General features: G+C 46.2%; 1 protein-coding gene across 14 annotated transcripts in view; it reads left to right on the forward strand.

The window, feature by feature from the left end:
* The window catches only part of ZFHX3 (zinc finger homeobox 3), a 1,292,716-nt gene that overhangs the window by 1,091,479 nt on the left and 183,725 nt on the right, over positions 1 to 17,512 (forward strand). For 2 of the 14 annotated variants that reach the window (XM_087870556.1, XM_087870557.1), the window contains exon 1: positions 1,268 to 13,217. The exons of the other annotated variants lie outside the window; for them this stretch is intronic. The gene's annotated coding sequence lies outside the window, so the exon portion shown is untranslated. Of the gene's footprint in view, positions 1 to 1,267; positions 13,218 to 17,512 lie in introns of those variants that run through there. 14 annotated transcript variants of the gene reach the window in all.

Consider the following 17,512-nt stretch of genomic DNA (forward strand, 5'->3'; position numbering starts at 1 on the left):
GAGATTTGAAGGCCCCTCTAGGGCTTTGTGTTGTGCCTGAGGGCCATTTTCCTGGGCCTTGGTGATAAAGTGGAGCGAGCAGACATTGCTTGCTGTTGGCAACTTCTGCAGCATCGGGCAGCTTCCTAAGATGAATTGGCCACAGGGTCTTTGCCTCAGAGGGCTCTGTGACTGGAGCCTGGAAGAGAAAGAGCCAGATGTCTTGCTGTTTCACTCTCAGGTCCCGCGGCAGCTGTCAGGACTCCTGCATGATGTGTCGAAGGAAATGTAGTTATGGGAACACAGTGGAATGGACTGCTGCTGTGTCTCTTGGGCACATGTTCTTAGAAAGCTTGGTCACAGCCTTAGTGGGACCGGAAACTGGCATGAATGATCGGATACCAGCAAAACTGGATACGGAGTTCTTGAGGGTCGCTGTGAGGGAGGATAACCTTTGAATGAGAAGAACTGTAGCTCTGGGGATAAAATCATAGCAGACAAGTATCCGGGAGATGGTTTGACCAACGGAGTTCAGCATTTAGAATTTACAGAGATGGCTTCGGTCTCCAAGCGAAAGAGCTCCTTCAGATTCCCAAGATGAAGAGACTTAGGAAGCATATACCAGGCATGGGTTGATTTAGTTCAGGGGCCCCTAAAAACTTCAATTAAAGAAAATTCTGGCCATTTATTGCCTAAAGTTAATTTTTTTTACAAGATCAAAACCCATGAAAACATAGGTCTTCCCACCTCCCCCACCAAAACCCCCAGAATTTTCCAGCTAAAATGGAGAAGTCCTTCCTAGAAGAGAGTAAACGTAGGGGCAGGAGGAGCATGTGTGGAACTGGTGATGGGGGCAGAGCCTGTGGTATGAGAGCTTGCCGGGACATGAACTCCGTGCCGGCAGCAGGCGTCTTGGCCTCTTTGATTCACTGCTCATCGCCATCCGTAGCCCTAGGACAATCCCCGTCATGTTGTAGCCACTCAGATACTTGAATGCATGGATGGACAAGTCTCCAGACAGGCTCTGACTGTGGGGTGCTAAGATGGAAAGGCTCTTGGTATAGGACTGTGCTTTCTAGGGCCCTGAGATTGGAGAGGTCAGCTGTTGGGTTGTGCCACCTGCCAGAAAGCCTAGGGTTGGTCTTGTAGAAGAGAAGGCAGTATTTAGATGTGAGGACGGGGAGCCCAGGGAAGTGAGCAGAGGATGGGATTGGCAAAGCTTTGATGGCTTGGTCCGGGGAACCTCTGGGATGGGTGGGGGGAGGGGGTGGGCAGCAGGGGGTGGTTGGAAAAAACTTGGAGCGCTCTCAGATACCCCTTTTAAGTATTCCTCGTCCTATGGCCAATGGAGGATGTTTTCTGGGGACATCTTCCCATGCCCTCTTCCCTGAACAAAAACAATATTAAGACCTCTACTCCCCTTAATCGGAGTGTGTTAAGTAAAGGCAAATCACGTTTTAAGATTATATGCTAATCTCCGTCCCAGCCATTGGTATTCCTTTGCCTTTTTAAAAGAAAGGCTCATTAAAGCAAAAGGGGAGTATTCACATAACTCCCTAGGGATATACAGCTGCGCTTGGGTAGGGTCCCAAGTGAGCTTCCGCTGTAATGGAGAGACTGCTCCAGAGCCACCCCGCTCTCACCAGGGCGTGATCCCACATCCGTGGGAGGCATGGAGAATATTCTCGGTTCACGCGGAGGTTACAGAGTGGCTGTAAATGGACATTCATATAGAAGAAGAGGAAATTACTGTAGTCAGGGCTCTGGTGCAAGGGCTTTAAAAGAAGGCCATAAATTAGTCATAAGCGCTAAGGAAGATGGGATTCTATTTCTAGGGCTGGTTTATTTTGAGGAGGCATCAGGAGAAGCCATAGGTAAAGAGAAACTGGTCAAGTAGCAGAAAGATTCTGACTCCTGGGCAGTTCAGCTAACTGTTTTGCCAGAATTCAGCTTCTCTTGGACTTTGAATATTCCAGGTGATGTGTTTGTCAAGTAGGAGGCCTAACGAGAGCCCTTGGTGGGAGGTTGGGTTATTTATTTATTAACGACTTCACCCGGTTGAAAGTCGCGCTTTGGACGTGCACACTGAAATTGTGTGTTTAGATCATGTTGAGCAGTCCTGGTTACCCCTACCCAAAACATTCTGACATGATACTTCATGCTGACTGTTATCATAAAGGAAACGGGCCAGACGGGGAGCGCGTGGACAAACGTGGAGGGTTGGTAGGCTCTGGAGAACGAAGAGCATATGGTTATGGCGGGTTAGGAGGACAGAAGGCCTGACTCGTGATGGAAAGAAAGCTGTGGGAGACTGGAGAAGGAGGCCCCTGGTGGGATCCTCATCTGCATAGTAAGTGAGAAGAATATTCTTTGCATAGAGGCCAATGTGAAGCACAAATGCATTTAATTGCTCTGCAACGGAACGTTTCCCCCTCACCGTCAGTCCAGTCTTCGTGTGGGATGTTCTTCAAGGCGCCATGCCTCAGTTTGGTCAACAGTGGCCTGTACCTGTGTGGTTTGTAAAACCTAGTCCTGGAAAGCTGGCTCCTGTGGAGGCATTGGGCAATTGGGTCCGGCCGGCAGCCAGCTTCTGATGTGGTTTGCTGCCTGGCTCACACCTCTTAGGTGCTGGCGAGATGGCAAGATCCAATGGCCCCAGGCTACCACGGAGGTGGGCAAGATGCCACCACCTTCCAGAGCCTTTCTCCTCTCTTTGTCTTCAGGAGCCCAATGGGCACAGGCCCTGGTTTTCCAGTTCCTTATGCTGGCTGCGTGGCATCACAGCGAGGCTTCAGGCCGGCCCACCTGTGGGATCCGTTGGGTGAGGTTGGGTGAGGTTGGCCTGGCCTGGCCCTGTCCATTTGATAAAAGGAGCTATAGATCTGGCGATTCTGCCCTATAGAGGTTTTGTTTTTGTTTTTTTTTTTTTTAGTCCAGTATCTCCTATTAGATTAAAAAAAAATGCCGTATACATACATTCTTTGTTTATTGTTTCTCTGTTGTTCCTATGGCTTATTGTGGGTATTTGTGTATCTCAAACATAGTAGGCTAGTATGGGAGGTTTTTTTCTGTCTACTGCTAAGACGTCCCACTGAGCGCTACCCACAAGACACAACTTGCTTATGGCATCGAGGACCTTCGGCTCTAATTTTTAATGACGGGGAAAGTGAGGACTCAGCTGGCTCACAGAGCCTAGAGGAGAGGCTGTGCAGACCCTGTGGAGGACAGTTCATCCTGACATTCAAGAACATTCCTGCTTATGTGTGCTCATTGTCTCTGTCTCCTCTTCTCCAGATGGGTTGTACTCATTTCCTACTGATGCTTTAACGAATTACCATGAACTTGGTGGCTTAAAGCAACATAGATTAATTGTCTAACAGTTCTGGAGCCCAGCAATTGGAAATCACTTCCACTGGGCTAAAGTCAAGGTGTTGCCAGGGCTCCTTCCTTCTGGAAACTCGGAGGGGAGAATCTGTTTCCTTGCATTTTCTGGATTCTGGCACCCACCCATATTCCTTGGCTCACAATCACTTTATCCATTATATCACATCTTGCTCCCATCATCATGTCTACTTCTCTCTGACTCTTCTTTTACATCCTCTTTTTTTCTTTTTTCTTTCAATCTTGTTCTCTTGAGCTATAGGGACCCCTGTGATGACATCAGGCCCACCTGATACTCTTTCACCAGATCCTTGGCTTTATCCCATCTGCAGAGTCTCATTTGCCATATGAGGTGACACATTCACAAGTTCCCAATATTAGGACCTGGATCTTGGGGGGCTGTCAGCATAGGGGTCCTGTGGAGGAATTAGTGCAATTGACAGAGAAGGAAAGCCCCATGTGGGCCTGGAGTTGGGTGGCTAGGGGAGCTAAAGCTAACCCGAGTGTTCCTGTGAAAGCCTGAAGCAGTGTACCTGTTCGGGAAAAGGATTTTTGCTTGGGAAGGAGGGGAAGGCTTTGAGGGGAAATTTGGTAGCCTCTCTCCTCCCCAAATAATGTGATAGTGTTTTGTTAAATTGTAATGTAGTGAGGCGCCAAGAGTAGTCCTTGAGGGAGAAAGAGAGCGTTTATAAAGGTTTCCTGAGGAAGAATCCAGGCGTTGTAAGAGTAAGAGCAAAGTTTCAGGGGAGTCTGACGGCACTTGAGAGGTCAGCTGCAGGGTACAAACAGGCAACCCGCACTGGCGGGTGGGATGGCGGCCTCCTCTCTGCGCTCCTTGTACAGCTTCTTGGCCAGGCACCTTCTCTACCTGCGCGACGGGCCTGTGATATGTTGTCAGGAATGGTTCCTGTGTGCCCAGGTGGAATGTCCAGTCACTGGATAACGACTTTTTTTGGCAGCCTCAGAGAAGAGCGTATTCATAGCGTGGGGATATGTTTCTAGAACCATCAAGGATACATTTTCTACCAGAAGTGCTCTTGCAAATGATATTTCATTCTTTGGCCGGCCCCTGGAACTATTAGTTTGAACTCTGGAATTGCCTCTTTTAGATTGGAGTAATTAAACATTATGGAGGAATGTGTTTGGTTCTAGGTAAGGATCTTAAAGGCACGGTTTTTGGAACAAGTGGAAGTAGTTGGTTGCCCTCCTACATGCCAGGATCTCAAAACTTGAGAGAAAAGTGATTTTTATCACGTTCCTCCTTTTTTATATCCAGTTGCCAAGATTATGAAAAAAGAGGTTTCAAGAAGCACTTTGGGATGGAGGCCAGTTGCTGCCGCCGCTCGTGGCCCCCGTCAGATGTCGGCCACAGGCGTAGGTCCCTGTCCCGGTGCAGAGGCGGAACTGAGATGGGGTTGAACAGGGAGGGCTGTGACACGCTCCGCCTGTTCTTCGTCGTACCTATTCCACGAGGTGGGGTGGGGTGGCAGAACTGAGATCAAGTTCTCAGTCGGCCGTGACCGCAAAGTCTAGTTGAGAAGACTCTGCTTCTTCACGCGCATCGGTTTTAAGTGGCTCTGGCTTTGGTTGGAGCTTGAATGTGCTCTGTGCTTGATGAGCTGATAGCGCTCGTTTCTGTAAAGACAGCGTTTGGATACCGGTGGAAGAGGCTTCCTCCTCCTCGGGCTGCGAGGCAGCAGTTGGCGTCTGCTCGGTGATGGAGACCCACCCGGTGTCCCCGGGATTTGTGTGAAACACCCGGTGAACACCACAAAAGAGCAGCCCGCCGAACTGAGTTAAAGGGCGCCTTAATTCTCCATGCACTCCCCCAGCACTATTTTGGGGGGTTAGCTTCAGTCTTAACCCATCAGGGGACTTGGGATATGAAAGTGTTCAGTGTTAGCCGCTTGATTTGAATGCCCCCTTGATTGGAGTAGAGCCAGGGTGCCGGGCAGTCCGGCCTTCGAGGGGGGTGGTTTCCGAAGACGGACACGGAGCCCGTTGGCCGACCCGAGACTTCCGGCTGCCAGCTCAGTCCTTTCATGAGGTGTCTAGAGTCTGCTCCCCCGAGAGGAGGAGGCCGACTTGAGGTGACCTGGTTCTGCAGGTCAGCAGGGGAGGTTCTGCCTCGGGGCGATGTGCCGAGCGCTCTGATAATGCAGCATTTTTGCTTTAATGCATCTTAAATGTGGATTATACTATTAATTACTGCTGGACAAAAAGGGATTAGTGCAGCTGGCCTGCCTTCCCCTCTGCACTTTTACACTTCCCCCTTGCTAGGGAATGGCCAAAGGGCAGGAGGTTTTCCTGTCATCTGTCTTTTGTTTTAGCAGCAGTGGCTGCTAAACCTTCTGGGGCTCACCAAGACGGGAATGAATGGGGCACAGTGCTGAGCCTGGAACTCCATTTGGCACCCGGGCAAGCAATGGGAGTGGGGCTGTTTCCTTTCCCAGAGTTGGGCGTTCTTCGCCAGGCTCTGAGGGTGTCTGGATGGCTCTTGCCAGCGGGGAGAGTTGCCCTGCAGCCTCTTAACTCTCAGAATGCCTTGCGAAGTACTCCTTTCTCAAGGGGCTGCGCTTCCCTCAGTGCTTTTAATCCAAGTCCCAGGGTGCTTTGTCCCTTTAAGAGTTTCTTAAATGATCAAGTGAGGAGCAGAGGATGACTCTGACTTCTGCTGCTGGTCACCTCCTGCCCCAGTCCCAGGGTGGAATTTTGGTAACCAGCCCTGAGCTAATTTCTTGTAATTGGAGACATTCTGAGTTCCTAAGCTTTAGTACCACCTTATCCTTGCATATATAGTATGGTCTAGATCTTAAGCGATTACATTATATAATATGTATTATATAATATATATTATATATTAGTGAATACTTCTTATATCTTCCCCGTATTCAGACTAGTAGGCTAATTTTTTATCCGTATGGAATATTTTTCTAAATAGATGAGGCTTTAAATAACATTTCTCTAGTAATACTCCCAGGAGTACATAACTTGGTAGTGTTTGCAATTACATATACAGTGTTTTCTGGTGTGTGTGCAGGCAGGTGGCTGTTTGCTGGCGTCCTTCATTATATGGTAACAGAATATACGGAATTTCCCAGTTGCAGAAATTAGAAAGTAGGAAACAGATTAAAGAGTTTTTTCTTTTTTAAGAAACTCGACATTGCAAAATTGGTGGGAAGGACAGTGGCATAATGTTTATAATCACAAGTTAATTGTATTAATTTGGGATTATAACTCACTTCAAGTAACAGTGGAGAAGTTTGCAGCAACCAGGAGGCACAATCTTAGGAACATTCCTAAGATGGGAAAGGCTCGTTGAGGGTGAAACTGGGAATTCTGCCACCTTCTCGGCTGCACATTCATGAATTCAAGTTTCAAAATGGTGGTCTCGTTGAAACCTGATGAAACTTTTTTTTTTTTGGATACTTCCTTTTTCTTGAAGCTCTTAATTCTTCTGAACTTGGAGGTCACAGAATTAGAAATTATTTTTTCCTCCTCCCTTCTGTAGCCACAGATGTTTATCATTTTGGAGCCAAGTCTTGCTCAATGAAACTAATCTCTAAATTTCATCAAAGAAAGTATGGAAATTTACTTGGTTATATACTTACACAGTCTATCTGGGATGGTTTAATTCCATTTATTGAGAGATGGCATTGCTTTTTAAATGAATTTTTAAAGAGGCAATACATGCCCATAATAAAATTTTCAAAAGGTACAGAGGAGACTTCCTCTCCCTCTCTTCCTGTGCAGTGAGCCCCGCAATCACTCAGTTCCCCAGGATCACATCACCTGCTGTTGTATCCCTTCTAGAAAGTATATATTTGGAGAGGGCTGTCACAGCAATATAAAATACTTTTTGTCACTACTTAAGTAGTGTTTTCTGCCTAAAATATTTTTTTCCCTTTGTCAGAGTTTCTTCATCTTCTTTCAGAGATGTTTTTATCCTCTATAGAACACTTAATATTAAAACCATTAAGGAAATCTAGTTACTTGGGAATTTAAAAACATGCTTCTGAATCATTCGGGTCAAAGAGGAGATGAAATTATTGCTACGGAATCATTGGGAAATATTGCGAACTCTGGATACCTGAATGTCTGGGTTATTGCCAAAGTTATACTCAGGGGCACATTCATAGCTTTAAATCCTTTCGTTATTACATAAGAGAAAATGAAAATAAGTGAATTAAGTATTCAAGTCAAAGTTGGAAAGACTAAAACAAGCCTAATGAGATGCAAGTAATATTAACGAATTAAATAGCAGACAAAAATATTGAAGTGTAAATCTGAGAGCTATGTATTTGGGAGAAAAAAACTCAAGGAAATAGAGCAAACCACTCTCATGCCTCATTAAAAAAAAAGACCCAACTACACAGAACTAAAAATGAGTTTATGGGATGGAAAAAAAGAGTAGCAAATTATAAGTTATATTTGAAGTAATTATTTTATAACAAAAATAAAGTAACTTAAAATACAACAATTTTGAAAATCTCAGTTGACATGGCTATTCTAGGGAAATGACTCACAAGTCTGAAACTTGAAACAAGGAACTAGAGAAGAAACTGAACATTTATTAAAAAAAAAAAACTTTCAAAAAGAACTCTGGATGCAAGCAGTTTAATGGATGAGTTCTTTTAAACTTTGGGGGACAAAGTAATTGCCTGCTAAACTGTTTCGGAGCGTAGAAAGAGATAAAGCATTCCAGTTTTTTTTTTTTTTTTTTTTTTTTTTTTTTTTTTTTTTAACAAAGCTAGCTTACTCTGGGAACCCAACATCATTATACAGATGACACAAAGAGAAGGCCGAGGACTGAGCTCAGGCATGAGTATAGGTGCAAAAACACCATATAAAACAGTTGCAGATTGAATTCAGTGGCATTTTGAAAGAATCATGACCACATACGGTTTATCCCAGAATTGTAAGAAGGGCTTAACATTAGAATGTCTATTCTTCAATGCATCACCTAAGTAGAACAAAGAAGAAAAACATTATACACAGACACACACACACACACACACACACACACACATATATTTAAAAAAAAAGACATTTGGTAATTTTCTGCTCTTATTTCTAGTTTGCTTAGATTTAAAAAACAAAACAAAAACCTATGAAGAGATTGCATTAACTTGACGAAGAAATCAGCAACTCCAGTGCTCCCAGCTAGAAACTCGCTGATGAAAGGTGAGAGGCAGCAGAATGAAACTGGAACAAAATTGCCCAGGGTACTCATTTCATTTTTCCTGCCTTATTGAATTGGCCAGAATGTACAAACCAAAGTCAAATAATCGTGAAAAAGAAACAAAAATCATTTGCACATGTTGTTGTCTTCCTACATTTAAATCGAATTAAGCGTAGAGTTCAGTTACAAAGCAAAATTTCAAAGATCATTAGCTTTCTCACATCCCAGGAAAACTCAGAAAACATTATAGAGCCCACTCAATGCAGTGGAATCAAATAGAAACGTGTTTGGTAAAGGTGGCATTTCAAATAAGTGAGAGGAATTAAAATAATAAAAGCTCACATTTTTCAGTAACTTCTAAGTGCCAGGAGTTATGCTGAACACTCTCACAGGAACTTAGGTCATTTGATCTATGCAAGAACTGTATGAGGTAGACACTATGAATAGTTCCATTCACTTGTGTTCAGAGAGTTTAAGTAACTTGCCCAGAGTCACTCAGACTTGCACACTGATCTGATTGACAGCAAAGCCATTGGTCTCTGACACCGTGCTTTATTGCCTGTAGTATTACGCAATATTGCATATTATGCAAGAAACTGTTGTAGCATAGTTAGATAACCAAATAGGGAAAAAATTAGGATGGAGCCATTCCTTACAGCATATATTACCATAAATTCCAGATAAATTAGAGAGGTAAAAGGAAAACTGAAATCATGAAAGAGCTACAAGAAAGTATAGGTTAATATTAATCTTAATGTGGGACAGGGAGAGATATTAGACCTAATTATTCTAGTGAAGAAATCATAACAGAAAAGACCGATTTACTACATTAAAAAAAATTTCTCTGTGCTGGACACAGCAAATTTAAAGGCATAGGACAAACCAGGAAAAGATGTTGAAAGTACTTACAGTTGACAGAGTTTGTGCTGAATGTCCTTAACATGTAAAGAGCTCTTTAAATCAGTGATACACAGTGATACACAAAGTAGAAAAATGAGCTAAGTGGGGAGCCTGGCTGGCTTATTAGATAGAGCACGTGACTCTTGATCTCAGGGTCAGGAGTTCACGCCCCATGTTGGGGGTAGAGATTACTTAAAAATAAAAATCTTAGGACGCCTGGGTGGCTCAGTCGGTTACGTGTCTGCCTTTGGCTTGGGTCATGATCTCAGGGTCCTGGGATTAAGCCGGCATCAGGCTCTCTGCTCAGCGGGGAGCCTGCTTCTCCCTCTCCCTCTGTCTGCTGCCCCCCCCTGCTTGTGCTCTTTCTCTCTCTGTCAAATAAATAAAATCTTAAAACATTTTTTTTTTAGAAAATAAAAATCTTAAAAATGAAAATTGAGCAAAGAATATGAATGGGCAAGAAAAATATGAATGGATAAATAACTCATATGAAGGATAAATTCAGGTTGCCCATTCCATTTGAAGAGTCAAGTCGATAGCTCCTTGTTTTAGCTTACTTGATGACCAGTAAGGTTGAGTTTTTTTAGTGTTTTTTTCAACCAAGAATTTTATCTTTCAACAAAGAATTTATTAGAAAGCAAATACCCTGTCATGGTAGAGGGATAGAAAAGTTGGTGCACGCTTCCTGGAGAGTGGTTTGGCAGTATGTGTAAAGAAGCTTTAAAATGAGGTGTATTTAAATTTGTACATTTTCTCACCATAAATTTCTGGTTCTTCTTACTCTGTCCTGCCTTTCCTTTTTTACTATAGCCTGGGTTACCTAACAAAACACTGTATAGTTTTTTAAAAGATTTTATTATTCATATTATTAGGCACCAGTTGGGGTGCGGGAGAGGCAGAGGGGGAGGGTGGGGACAGGCCGACTCTGCACTGAGCTCAGTCTCAACGACCCCGAGATCATGACCTGAGCTGAAATCAAGAGTTGGTTGCTTAACTGAGCCACCCAGGTGCCCCTAAAATACCGTGTCTACCTCTCGTAACTTCGATTGCCTCTCCTGCTGGAATATCAGCCTCGCAAGGCCAGCGATCTTGGTGTGTTTTTTTACTAAATGTTCCTTAATTTCTAGAATAGGACTGGTAACCCAGCGCCTTCATTTATAATAAAGAAATCATCAGTTGTACAAAAGAAATTTATAAATAAAGACTTTATCATAGCCATTTGTACGAGTGAAAAGTGGAAACATTCTACGTCTCTCACAGGGGATTGATTTAGACTTTGGTGCGTCCGTGTGGCAGATTCTTGCGTGGCTACTTAAAACTCCTGTCTCCTGGTTATGGATGTGGGAAGACAGTGATGTTAAATTAAAGGAGGCTGTGTGTACCCTAGCACTTCAACTTGATTTTTAAAATATGGAGAGGCTAAAGAATACATAGAATATTAACGGAGTGGTTATTCCCAGGTGGTAGAAGTGCAGGTTACTTTTTAATATTTTGTATTCTGAACTCTGAGGAATGAACACCTGTCACTCCCATAATCAAATACACATATGTATAAAAGTTGAGGAGAGTGTAGAATCACTTGAATAACATTGGTCTACAGCCACTGTGAAGACTTTCGGAGATTATTCAATCTCAAGAATTAGCAAGAGCCTTATTTTTAAAAAAAGCTAGCAAGAATGCTTCACCAAATGTCCTTAGGCTACTTAGTCTTAAATATTTATGATCTCTAAGTGTCCGGAGGGTGTGTGTGTAAAAATCATGGAAGTCTTCGTCAGTGATGGGCAAGCTCGTGAAATCCTGGAGATTCGAGAACACCTCTGCCCAGTTTAGGTTTCTTGATGGAAATGGTCTGTTCTCTTCCTGGTGTGTCCTAGAATTTCAAAGTAAACTTAGGTTGTGCCTCAGCATAAGCTGGGAATGAGGATTTTCTGTTCTCGCATTAACCACGAGGCACACTACCTATTGTAACCCATCGCTGTGCGGAAGGACTTAGGGGGACAGGTGTGAGAGAAGCTGCCAAGTTAGAGGGTGGAATGTCAAGGGGACGATGGGCCGCCACAGGGCGTTAATGAACAGCAGCATGTCAAAAGAGAAGGTCGGAGTTATACCAAGGGGATTTTCCCGGCCAGCAAATCAGAAGTATGTTCAGCATGTTTGGACTGAAATTTCCCAGATTCCTGGACTCATGTGGCATCTCGACCAGCATTTGAATTCTGTCTGTGCTACTTTATGACTGTGGGTCTCAGTTTCTTTTTCCGTAAAAGGAGGTTAGACTAGATCGTCTCCCAGCTCTCCTTTTAGATCTGACCTTCTAAAGGAATCTGATGTCTTTTTATTTTAGGGCTTGCGTTTCTCTCTCTTTTTTTTTAGTTTAAAAGTTTACTTATTTTTAAATTATCTCTATACCCTACGTGGGACTCGAACTCATGACCCCAAGATCTAGAATTGCATGCTTTCCCAACTGAGCCAGCCAGGCACCCCATTACGGCATGCGTTTTAGGTTATCAGTGTGTTATCCGTGGTGATGGAGAGGCCCAGCGAGTGCTGTCACTTAATAGCTCTGAGGAGCGAAACGTAAGCTGGCTAGCTCAAGTCCCATGGCGAGGGGAGAGGCTACTGTGACCGGGGTGTCTGGCCTCAGTGGGAATCCCAGCCCTGCCGCTTATTCGCCCAAACCTTCTCCTTTTCATTTGTGAAATGGAAGGGCGAGTGTTAGCTTTCTCTTGCTGCATAACATATTTCCCCTAAACGGAGCGGCTTCACACAACAAACATTTATTATCCCGCAGTTTCTGTGGATCAGGAATCTGCATGGGACTGAGCTGGGCCCTCTGTCTCAGGATCTGTCATGAGGCCCAGTGACGGCGTCGGGCTGCACTCTGACCTGAGGTCTCGGCTGGGGAAGGACCTCGTCTGAGCTCCTTCACATGGTTGTTGGCAGGATGCAGTTCCTCCGGGGCTGTCAGATGGAGGGCCTGTGCTCCTCGCTGGCGGGAGGCTGCCTTCAGCTTCTTGCCACGTGGGCCTCTCCTTGGAGCAGCACACAGCGTGGCACGTAGGCTCCATCAGGGAGACGGGAAGGGGGTGCGGAAAACAGAAACTTACAGTCTCTTTGTAACCTCATCTCGGAAGTGACTTGCTCTCTTCGTAGACTCTCAGAAGTGAGTCACTGTGCACAGCCCACACTGACAGGGAGGGCGTTACACCGCTATGTGAATATTAGGAGGTGGGATCCGAGGGGCCTGCCCACCAGGGTTGTAAGGACTGAGAGAGGTGACAGTTTGTTGAAGGGTCGGGAACTTCCCTCTTAGAAGCTCAGTATTAGCTCCTGCTCCCCGCCCCTACCTCTGGTTTAAGGACAGTCTTTGGGGTTGAGCGAAGCCTGCAGGAGTGGGCTGGAGGGTGGAGAGAGTCTCATTCCACCGTCTCATGACCCTGCGGTGTCCCCAGTGAAGCCCTGAAGGGTGTGTTGGCTCCTCGCCCCGAGTCTGCTGGGTGTGGCCTGCCTAGCGTAATTTGAGAGGGAAATGGGCGTTTGGCCGATGAACACGTCCAGTGTGTGTTTCCGTGGGTTAGGCAGCTATTTAGGGAAACGCCCGGGAGCTCCTTGGGAGCCCGCGGGTTGAAACAGCACAGCCTCCCGAGGTTGCTCCCCTCTTGGTGTCCGAATGCCACCACCTGCGAAGGCGAGGAGGTCTGCCTGGTACAGCCTCTGGTCGGGGACGCTCCACTGGAGAGAGCCGGGTGCCAGACGTTGCCACAACCCTCGGAAATGAGTAAGAAAGAAAATGTAAAAGCAGCGACCTCCCCCTAGAACAAGCCGAGCTTTGTGCGGAACAGGCTCCAAATGTGAAAAGACCATTGTTCCCGGATGGCTTTTTAATTAATGCTCACCACTCACAGCCATCAGCTCGCCAAGAAGAGCCGCCTCCTTCCTTCCTCTCTCCACGTGCTCCTGGCCTCCTGCTCCTCTCCCTGTTGCCTTGGGGACAGGTGGAAGGACCCTCGGGGGCGGGAGGATGCCAGCAAACAGTGTGGACAGAGGGTGGTTTCCCCTTCTCTCCTGCCCGGGATACTTCATGCGGGCAGCCCTCCACCTGTTGGAACGTGGCCCTCTGCATTTCCAGGCTCAGGAGCCAGGCCTGTGCACTGGGGGCTCCTGGAGCAAAAATCCTGGCCTCCGCCGGTTCAGTTCTCCCTTGCAGGCCATTTGCACACTTTCTCTCGCCTGAGGCAGGACTCGGGACTGCTTTCAGTGCATTTTAGTTTCCCCTCGGCTGTACTGCTCTTTGAGCCGTATCTGGATGGATGAGCCTGCAGCAGTATCTGGTAGTTGAGTGTCGCTTTCTGGAGCAAATCCTGTGCTCCTCCGGATAGGGCCGATGTCCATGCAGGGGAAGGGGCTGATGTGGGAGCTGCTGCTGGGATGAGGTGTTCGGTGGGCTTAGCTGAGAATCGGGCCCCAACATTTTATCTTCCGTGGAGAAGTGTTTCTTCTGTTTATAGCAGCTCCCAAAGTGGTGGGTTCGGCCTGAGTCTCCTTGTGTCTCAGCCTCCCGGAGGCACAGCCTCGGCAGATGATTCTCTGTAACTGTGTGTATAGGATACAGGCGTCTTGTGTGACGAGGGCAGAAATCGTTCAGTGTGATCTTGAGTTCAGAATTGGATCCGTGACCGTTGAGAACACACCGCCACAGAGACGTGATGCGGCTGCCACAGGGTTAACTACATAGCGTCGTGAATGCTCAAGTTAGAGGGTTGCGAGGATTTTAAATTAAGAAACCCCAGGGGTCTAGTTGAGTGGTGGACAGCCCTGGAGAGATCTGATTGACCAGATAAGTTGTACAGGATTCCTTGAAAATCTGCTCGTTCCAGGCCCAGCCAGCTTAACTTCTTGACATGTCACCCAAATAGAATTGTAAATGCCGTGGGAAAGAATCTTGAAGTAGGGGTGGGTTCTGTGAAGTCTGTGAGTGGGAAAAACAAGCCTGAGTTATTACAGCAAGGCCAGAGTAGAGTTCTGTTTTAGGTTCTCAGCAGCAGAGGAGGCCAAGGGCCTTCGGTCACTGTCATTTGGTAGCCACCGGCCACATGTGGCTGGTCCACGTGGAGCTGTGCTGTAAGGGGAACGCACCCCAGGTATCCAGGGCTTAGTATGAAAACAAGGGGGAGATATCCTAATACATTTGAAATGGATTACATTTGAAAGAAGATTTTAGCCATATTGGATTACATTCAAAAAATTATAATTGCAGCTGTTCCTCCACCCTCCCCCCATTTTTTAAATGTGGCTACTAAGACATTTTTTTTCTTGCCTAAATTTTTAAAAAATTTTTATTTAGATTCAACTTAGTTAACATAGAGGCTACTAAGAAATTTTAAGATTATAGGGGCATCTGGGTGGCGCAGTCGTTAAGCGTCTGCCTTTGGCTCAGGACGTGATCCCAGCATTCTGGGATCAAGCCCCACATCGGGCTCCTCCGCTGGGAGCCTGCTTCTTCCTCTCCCACTCCCCCTGCTTGTATTAGCTCTCTCGCTGGCTGTCTCTCTCTCAAATAAATAAATAAAATCTTAAAAAAAAAAAAGAAATTTTAAGTTATATATGTGACTCCCATTTTAAAGATTTTATTTTTTAAGTAATCTCTATACCCAACATGGGGCTGGAACTCAACCTTGAGATGAAGAGTTGCCCGCTCCACTGACCCTGTGGCTCCCGTTTTAGATGAAGGATGGCTGAACAAGGGAGACCCCAAGATGTGCTCATTGTCGTTCTTGGTCGGGAGTCCTGTGATGAATGCTGTGGGAGGCCATCTGTGTTTGCGTTTCACATTCACTCACCCTGGACAGAAATTTGTCAGTCTGTGTCCCTCCGGCCATGTTCTGACTGTAAAGTGATGGGACAGCTGCCACGGCTCGGAGAACGAGTTGCCCCACATTCTTGGGGAGGCACGAGTGCCATTAGATGCGCAGGGACTTGGGGGGGGGGTTCACCATGGCAAAGCCCTGGGGGTGGGGCGGGGAAGCATTATTGCTCAAGTGCTGGTAGCCCTCCGGGTAAAGAACTCTTACCCAATGGAGGGACCTTTAGGGGATGACTACTCTTGCTCAAATGGACCTCTGGACCCTCTAAGTCCAATTGTTTCAGGCCCATGGGCAAGACAGCCATTTACTTCTTCAGTGGTGGTAAGACCTTACCCCACCGTCATCGATGGGCGCCGTAGAGGAGTTGCACATGGAGCCTGTTGGTGAAGAACGTATGCCTTTATATAGGGCAAAGTTAGGTTTGTGTTGGCGATTTTCTTTCCTAGGTTGGTTTGGGAGCGTCCCTTTTAGAGCAGGGCCCTACTGTTCTCTTTCAATAGCACCGGATCTTGCCGTCATGCACAGAGAGAGGTGGGGAGGCTTTCTTGGCTGCAAGGAATGGTTTTTACCAAAGGGTCAAGGGTTCACCGTACGAGTTGTCAGTAGTAATAACTAGAGGGCTAGCAAAACGAGATCGACTCTAAGTTGCTTTTCAGTGTGTTTTTCTTGTGATCCTGCATCCAGAGTACTGGTTAAACCAGTCTGTATCTGGCTGATTATTATCAATAAAGTAAACTTAACTCCGTGGCCAGAAACCGTCTCTAGCAGCCAACAGCTTAGGTTTACCAGGTGAAACTGTCATAGTGACTGTGCCTTGCTTTACACGGAGGGCAGTGCCTCTTCATGTGAGAAGTTGGGACTGTTTCTGCATGGGGGGGTAGGGGTGGGGAGAGGACGCGAGTCCCCCACCCCTTGTGTATACTCACAGCCAGTTATGAATGTTGTTACGAGCTTGGTCTCTTTCCACAGAGAGTTGATGGATCGTTGTTAGCGTATTGGTACTTGAGAATGAATGGGTAACTGCGTGGGTTGTAGTAGATTCTGACCCTTTGTTGGGAACCTTCTAGGTGGCGGTCAGTGGCCTGTACACACGGGGTTACCAAAGATAAAAAGCCACAGCCCCTGCATATAAGGAAGCCACATCTAGTTGGACTAGTAATTACCCACACAAATAATTACCTACATTTAGGGGCTTAGGAAAAGTAGAAGAACCTATGAATAAATAGTCACAGTTAAGTGGAAGACAAGGATAGCACAGTGGCTCTTGAACAGAAAATTGAAAAATTCTGAAGCTTAAGGGCTTTGGTGGCCGGAATAATACAAACGTTTATTTGCATTTTCAGTTTGCACTGTTCTCATATGTGCTCCTTTGACCCTCTTCACAATCTCAAAGGTCTTTTGCCCAGACCAGGACCTTCCCTGGGGTCACGGTGAGTTACCAAGGCCCTGTGAACTTAGGCGATCCACCCAAGGTTATGTGGATAGGGAGGGGCAGGACTCAACATGGGGTTTGGGGTCTGATTCTTGTGTTCTTGCGGCACACTGTGCCAGGTCCCTCGTCTACAGTTTCTGCAGAAGCTTGGAGAGCTCTGACAATGACTGATAGATAGCCTTTGTATGTTTCATCTTCGAGGAATTTGGGGGCTGGCTTTGGGGAGAGGAATATGGCAGCTGTAGTTGTGAATGTGATTGGAGGGACAAAAAAGGTGTCTATCAGAGAGGTCCGTGCCAGCGGCTTAATTTCCTTTATTTCAGAACTGGAAGTTATTTAAATTACTTTATAGACTTCCTGTTTCCTTGCAAGAGCTCATTAAGTCCAGGCTGAACTGCCGCATTGCCATAATGGAGCCACTAGACCTGCAGTTCCCATTTCAGCCTCTAGGACACCCAGGTTGGAGAGTCTGTGCTGAGTGAGGGGGGGGAGTTTGGTAAGCTCATTTATGGTGACCCTTTTCACAGACGTGTAGTTATGACTGGCATCGATGGTCTTCCCCAAGGATAAAGAATTTCCCAGTGCTCTGGATTCTGGAGACAATTTTCTGGACTCGTGCATTTCACCAGTATGTCATGGGGATGGGGTAGGCACGTCTCATCCGGCCATAGGACCAGGCACCCTGCTTACATTTGTGGCGATAGGAGCCCAGCCTTGGTCGAGATGCGGCGCTGGGAGCTGATGTGTGTGCTCTGAAGGCTGAGGATTTCCCCAGTG

The sequence above is a fragment of the Ursus americanus genome, chromosome 21 (assembly GCF_024610735.1).
Source record: "Ursus americanus isolate L20-20 chromosome 21, mUrsAme1.1.p, whole genome shotgun sequence".
NCBI classification, from domain to species: Eukaryota; Metazoa; Chordata; class Mammalia; order Carnivora; family Ursidae; genus Ursus; species Ursus americanus.